Source organism: Phacochoerus africanus, chromosome 13 (genome assembly GCF_016906955.1).
Source record: "Phacochoerus africanus isolate WHEZ1 chromosome 13, ROS_Pafr_v1, whole genome shotgun sequence".
In the NCBI taxonomy this organism is placed as follows: domain Eukaryota; kingdom Metazoa; phylum Chordata; class Mammalia; order Artiodactyla; family Suidae; genus Phacochoerus; species Phacochoerus africanus.
The window spans coordinates 70,508,688-70,516,142 of NC_062556.1; the positions used below are offsets into that span (position 1 = coordinate 70,508,688).

Consider the following 7,455-nt stretch of genomic DNA (forward strand, 5'->3'; position numbering starts at 1 on the left):
AAAAGATCCAACATTGTCCCTGCTATGGCTCAAGTCACTACTGTGGCGTGGGTTCGATCACTGGCCCGGGAACTTCCGCAGGCTGAGAGAGAGGCCAAAACAATAACAACAACATTGCAGTTTGCTTCTTTTAGCAGAAATGATTTCAAGATCATTACTCATTTTCCACCCTTTGCTGGATGGTAACATTTGTCTAATTTTAGGGGCAAACAACCATTGTTTAATTCCATTCCTTCGCTTTGTCAAAAACCCTCCCTCATCTCCCATGAAAACACGGACTGTCCAGGCTCAAAATACCTCTTCCAGGAGTTCCCATTGTGGCACAGCAGAAACGAATCCAACTAGGAACCATGAGGTTGCAGGTTCGATCCCTGACCTCACTCAGCAGGTTAAGGATCCGGCGTTGCCATGAGCTGTGGTGTAGGTCTCAGATGCGGCTCAGATCCTGCGTTACTGTGGCTGTGGCATAGGCCGGTGGCTACAGCTTCCATTAGACCCCTAGCCTGGGCACCTCCCTATGCCTTGAGTGCGTCCCTTAAAAAAAAAAAAAAAAAAGGACAAAAGACAAAATATATATATATATATCTCTTCCAAACTCCACCTTGACCTTAATGCCTTGTGCCACTGAAGAACAGCAAGCATTCCTTCCAAGGAGAAGCTTTGAGATAGGAGGATTACCACATCTGGCATATTTGTGGGTGGAAATACAGGTTTTTAAAGGAGCTGGTTTATCTGATTCATCTTTCTGTCTTTCCCGCATGACAGCTCCATGGTGACTCATTCAGCAAGAGGCTGATTAGAGACACACACACACACACACACACTCTCTGTAAGGTTCCAGAACTTCAGCCTTGCACATAATGCACACTTTGTATAATGGTCGACAGAAACAGCATTCTTCCTTCAAAGAGCAGCTGCTCCATGTTCTTGCAGAGAAAGGCAATTCTTTTCTTGTTGCTTTTTTCCCTGTAAGTTAAAAGCAAACACTTGCCACCTGGACTCTTTCTGGCCTTCGGCTTCTGTTTGATGCTAAAGCAGCCTGGTAGGCCAGTGGAGAAAAAAGTAAGCTCCTAGGACCCAGACTAAAAAAAAAAAAAAAAAAAAAAAAAGAAGGCTCGTTCATGTTTTGCTCCTCTTACTTAAACAAGCCTTCCCCACATGAAAGCTTTATGATTTCAGCACCAGCCAGTACAATCGGTGAGGTCAGCCAATCGAATTACTTAATCTCAGACCCATATATCTTTGAATTTTTCCAATAGTTGTACCTGTGGCGTCTTCTGTTGTTGTTGTAGTTGTTGTTTGGCTGCACCTGCAGCATATGGACGTCCCCAGGCAAGGGGTCAAATTGGAGCTGCAGCTGCCAGTCTACACCACAGCCACAGCCACAGCCACAGCAGATCCAATGTGTGTCCACAACCTACACCACAGCTCAAGGCAATGCCAAATCCTTAACCACAACCCAAAGCAAAGGAAGGTAAATAATCTCCAAGACTCTCTTCCATGTTCAAACCTCAGTGATTTAAGAGACAGTAAAGTGAAGAAATGAACCTTCATGGGGTGCTGGGATTTATTCCACAGGTTTGCGTTAGGTCAAAATCTACAAGGCACAGTGGGGACAAACGAATGAAGCCAGCGTGAAGGATCTTAAGGCAGTGAAAATGCTTTCTGCGATCATCGCACGTTTGTCGGAACCCACGGGAGGCAAAGCACCAGGAGTGACCTTAGGGTAAGCTGTGGTTTCGGGGAATAACCGTGGGTCCGTGGAGGTTCCACGGTGTTCTTTGAGGGGAAGGTGAGGGAATGCTCTTACTCTGCCATTTCGCTGATGGCCCTGTGTCCAGAGCCCGGCACGGCCCCTTCCCAGGGTCCTTCTACAGCAACTAACTTTGGAGCCCCCTCACTGCTGGGGGTGGGGGGGTGGGGTTAGGCAACTGCCTTTTAAGCAAACATCCCAGTTTATTCTGAGGCAAGTAGTCCATGATCCACGCTGTGAAAAACCAAGGACCTCAGGCCAGACCTGTCCCTTCATTTTCCTGTTTTTGACTTTTAGGTGGTACAATACGGCTGAGTGAAAGATGAACACCGAATAACAGAATGCCTCCTTGTCGAAAAGACAGTAGGACCTCCCGTCTTTTTTTTTTTGTCTTTTTTTTGTTGTTGTTGTAGTTGTTGTTGTTGCTATTTCTTGGGCCGCTCCCGCGGCATATGGAGGCTCCCAGGCTAAGGGGTTGGATCGGAGCTGTAGCCACCGGCCTACGCCAGAGCCACAGCAACGCGGGATCCGAGCCGCGTCTGCGACCTACACCACAGCTCACGGCAACGCCGGATCGTTAACCCACTGAGCAAGGGCAGGGACCGAACCCGCAACCTCTTGGTTCCTAGTCGGATTCGTTAACCACTGCGCCACGACGGGAACTCCCGGACCCCCCCCCCCCCCCCCCCCCCCGTCTTTAGGCCTCTGTCACTGACTCTGACTGCAAAGGAGAGCAGGCTTAATTAACTGAGAACCAGCCAAAGCTATGATCAGTACGACATGACTGCTAAAATGGTTAACATCACTGGGGAGAGGAAGGCCACATAAAAGGAGCTTTTCAGGCAAGGAACGAAGAAGGGGGATGGCTTCACTTGCCAGGAAAATAAAAGCTATTCCTTCTGTCAAAAGAGGCTTTTGGCAAAGAAGCCCTGGAGCCAACACTTGCCAGCGACAATAGCCATCGGCAATTCTAATCACCAGTCTCCAGTTAGCCGAAGGGTAGGATCTCGAAGTGTGGGCCCCAGGCCAACAGCCTGAGTATTTTCTGGGACTCCATTAAAAAAAAAAAAAAAAAAAAAGGTAATTTCCCAGACCCCTCCCAACCCCACTGATTGAGCAAGAAACTCTGGATTAAAAAGCCCAGCAAGCTATGCTTTAATAAGCACCTCCTCTGAGAGCTCGGCTGTGGCTAGAAAGCTGTTATCAAGAAGATAACAGATGAGTAAAACAATTGTTCCTGTCTTTAACAGTGGAAAAACGCCTTACTTAAAACAGAAGTTTTGCAGTTCCCATTGTGGCTCCGTGGTTAACAAACCCGACTCCTAACCAGGAGGCTGTGGATTCGATCCCTGGCCTCGCTCAGTGGGTTAAGGATCCGGCGTGGCTGTGATGTAGGCTGGCAGCTATGGCTCTGATTTGACCCCTAGCCTGGGACGCTCCATATGTCGCAGGTGCAGCCCTAAAAAAAATAAAGACAAAAAACAAAACCAGAAGTTTTAGGAACAAGCACCCTGACCATGTTGGACCTCAGCATCCTCAACCACAACAAAAACCACAGAAGGTAAGTAATCGCCAAGACTCTTCCACGTCCAAAGCTCAGTGACTTACATTAGATATGTAGCCAAAACATGGCCTCTGGACGCTGGCACCAATTAAGTCTTTGAGACAGAGTTTTGGGTGAAGCAGAAAGAACAGCTTTATTGTTTTGCCAAGCAAAGGAGGCCACAGAAGGCTAATGCCTCAAAACTCTGTCCTCTCTTGAGAAGGGACAGCAAGGGGTCGTATAGGTTTAGCTTGAAAAAAAACAGGGCTGTCGATAAGGATTGGGGTGCCTGCATTCTTCTCCTTCCACAGATCGTTTCAAAGTCATCAGGGCTGGAGTCAGATGGTCTGGTGATGGTGTCTGGTGTTGGTGAGGATGTGGAGAAACTGGACCCTTTGTCCACTGAAGGTGGGCATATAAAACGGGGCAGGTGATTTCCGAGAGACAGCAGTGAGTGGTGGCCTTGAAGCAAGATCTTAATTCCCTGCTCAGGAAGTGAACCTGCGCAGCTTGGGTAAAACCAGGAATCCCAGCCGCTAGACCAGCTAGAGGTTACAAGCCGAATGGCCCTGATTCTTGCCCCCTGTTGAAAGTGAGAATGTTTCAAGGAGGCAAAGACTATAAAAGCAGGCACAAAGCTTACTGTTGGAAACACAGTGGGACATGAGGGCGAGCACACAGAGAAGCAGCCTATTGTCTAAGGCAGAAGCAAAGCAGTCCTACACACCCAAAGGAGGAGCAGGGGTGTGGGAGTCCCCCTGAATGAGGAGCGTGCCAGAGAGGTGATTAAAACCACTTATGTGGGGCAGTTCTTCCTGGTCTTTCCCTTCGGCCAATTACCTTGTTTTATTTTTTCCCACCTGACTGGACCCAGGGCCCTCCCCAGTCTGTTGTGCAATTTTGGCCAAGATGGTTTCCAAAGCAAGGCATGATGGGAAGATTATCCAGACTTACTACGGCCTGGCACCCCCTCCCTTTCTGACCCAGAGGGGTCTCTCTGTGCATGTATAGCCGGGGGTCTCCCTGACCCTGAGAATGAGAAGTACGTGACCTCTTGGTCTTTTGTCCAAGCAGGGCTCTCAGCCCCTCTTCTGATCCTGCCATTACCCTTGTTTAATAGTTCGCAGAAGACAAGTACCAGTTATTTGCCTTGTGCCTGTTGTTATTCCTGCCTTGGAGGCTAGGCAGGTGGCTGGTTGTAAATGCTACCCTCGTGCCCATCCACCTCCTGCCTCACAGCCACCATGGAACACGGTGTGGAGGTCATTCAAAAAATTCAAAGTCCAGCTAACATGTGATCCAGCATTCCCACGCCTGGGTGTATATTCCAAAGCCTTGGAATCAGGATCTCAGAAAGTTCTTTGTACTTCCATGTTCACTGCAGTGAACAGCCAAGATGTGGAAACAACCTAAATTGTCCATGCAAAGATGAAAGGTTTAGTCTTTCAAAAGCAGGCAATGTCTTGACCTGCAGCACCATAAAGAGCCTTGAGGGCATCAGGCCAAGGGAAATGAGTCAGTCACAGGACAAATACTGCAGGATTCCACGCCCAGGCAGTATGAAAAGTAACCAAAGTCAGAGAAGCAGAGACTAGAATGGTGGTTTCCAGGTCCTGGGGGAGGGGAAAATAGACAATTACTAAGGAATAAGCATAAAGTTTCAGTTATACGCAAAATGTATCTGTTGGATAACATCGTGCAGCCTCTAGTCAACAATGTATTGAATCCTAGGCTTACAATTTTGTTACGAGTAGCTCTCATGTTGGCTGTTCTTACCTTAATGTGAGGTAAAAAGCTGGCGATTCCGATGCAGGCTAACCTCAGAGAACCCGTAGTGCAGACAGAAGTCAGGAGCCAGCTCTTTCCGTATCATGCAGTGACTGAAAGGAAAAAGAAAAAGCTCAAGTAGTTACAGGAAAGGATGTAAGAAGCTCTAAGGGAATAAAATCTCCAACGCAAACCAGATTTACACTAAGGAGCCGGGTTATTTTCAGACAGCTGAATCGGATGCTTTAACCTTTCATAGCATCCTACACCCAGCTCTGGTCGTTGTCTTCCTCCCACGGGAAAAATCCTTCGATTTAATTAGCATGCCAGTTTACAAAGTGGGTTCATACACACGATCCCATTTGATCCTCATAGTAATCCATGCAATAGGCAGGGATTATTTCCATCTCTTTCGGGAGACACTGAAACAAAGAGATTAAGAGATTTGGAGTAAATCGCACAGCTCTGAATTAGTAGAGCCAGAACCTGAATTCTAGACTTTTGCTCACTCCCTAATCCATGTTGCCTCGTTGTTGACTCAATTTACCTACCTTCCAGAAATTCCTCCTAAAGGATTCAGTGTAGAATTTCTCAAGCCTGACGCTATTGACGTCTGGGGCATTGATTTCGGCTGTTTGTTGTGGGGGCGGTCCTATGCTTTCTAAATTGAGCAGCATTTCTGACCTCTAACCACTAGATGGCAGGAGCACTCGTCCCCCAAATGGAAACAACCAGCAAGGTCTCCAGACATTTGCTAAGCGTCTCCAGGAAGGGATGGAGCATAAAAAATCTCCCCTGTTGAGAACACCTGATTTAGTTTAACTAAACCTCCATCAGAATCAGCTGGAGAGCTTCTTGACCTGCAGATGGCTGGGCCCCGCCCCCTGAGTTTCTGATGCAGTCGATCTGGTGCGAGGCCTGAGCATTTGCATCTCTAACAACGTTCCCAAGTGGTGCTGATGCGGCAGGTTCAGGGACCACACTTTGCAAACCACCTGAGGACACCATTCATGAAGTCAAAAAGTGTATCCCTAAAAAGGATGTTTGTTGTTTAAACTATCTCGGGACAAAAACAGTGAGTAATCAAAACAAAGATTGCCTTGATCCAGAGCCCACAGTTGTAGAGACATCTTCCAACACATCCAAGGTGAAGATGAAACTCAAGTGAGGGCTCCATCATTAATATATGGCCCTTGAGCATTATTTCAACAAAGAGTACTCCTAGGCACCTGAGTGGAAAAACCCCTCCTACTTCTTACTTCTCACACCACTTTATGCAATTTTAAATTTGATTAAACCTTCACATCTCTCTTGTGATTCAGGAAAGAGGACACTTTTTGTTCACCACTGTCCTAGAGTTAGCAGGCCAGGTCAAGAGATGCAGTGAGTAATACTCCCCCTCTCAAAATTTTGGGAAGGATCCTATTTTATACTGAATTTAAAGTGTTCTCTCTGTGAGAGAGAGAGAAATTCCCAAGTTCTGGTTACAAACTTTTGCTAGATGTTATTATTCAGAAGATAAAACGTATCTGTTTCTGAGGGTAAAAGATTCTTTGTCATCACTTCCCAAGTTTAAAAGAACTAGGTTTCATTCAAGATGTCAACTTCTACCTCCTTAGTTTCTTTTTAAGGTAGATTTTTAAATTATTTTAAAGAGTTTTTATTTTATAACTCTGAGACTTCTTTTTAGAATTTTGAGTTTTACAGTCAGATTTCTGAAGGATGATTTAAGAGATTAAAGTTCGCCTTTATCCAAAAATGATAAAGTTTTCTAATGCTGAGGAAATTGCTCATCATAAATACTCTTGACACAGTAGGAAAACCAGGGAAGGGAAATCATTGCCTTTAAAGTGCATTTCCTGGAGTTCCCGTCGTGGCGCAGTGGTTAATGAATCCGACTAGGAACCATGAGGTTGCAGGTTCGGTCCCTGCCCTTGCTCAGTGGGTTAACGATCCGGCATTGCCATGAGCTGTGGTGTAGGTTGCAGACACGGCTCGGATCCTGCGTTGCTGTGGCTCTGGCGTAGGCCGGCAGCTACAGCTCCGATTCGACCCCTAGCCTGGGAACCTCCATATGCCGCAGGAGTGGCCCAAGAAATAGGAAAGAAAAAAAAAAAAAAAAAAAAAAAGACAGTGCATTTCCTGGCCAGTCTACACAAGCAGACCTCAACTCTGCTAAGCAAGGTGGTTTTCAAGGAGTCCTGAGGCAGCTGAAGATTTGAAAAATAAAACATGTCTCTAAGTCCTTGATACTTAAAGTATAGCCCAGGAACCAGAAGCATCAGTTATCACCAGTGAACTTGTTAGAAATGCAGGGTCTCAGGGCCCATCCCAGACCTATCAAATCAGAATCAGCATTTTAACCAGATCCCCACAGGAGTCACATACATGC

General features: G+C 46.5%; 1 long non-coding RNA gene across 1 annotated transcript; it reads right to left on the minus strand.

The window, feature by feature from the left end:
- Nucleotides 1–3,401: 3,401 nt before the first annotated feature.
- LOC125113348 (uncharacterized) lies at nucleotides 3,402–5,706 on the minus strand. The gene is made up of 4 exons (XR_007131420.1): nucleotides 5,615–5,706; nucleotides 5,414–5,485; nucleotides 5,073–5,176; nucleotides 3,402–4,909 (listed from the first exon to the last, which is right to left on the minus strand). It is a non-coding gene; the product is annotated as an uncharacterized LOC125113348 (long non-coding RNA).
- Between the last annotated feature and the right edge of the window lie 1,749 nt (nucleotides 5,707–7,455).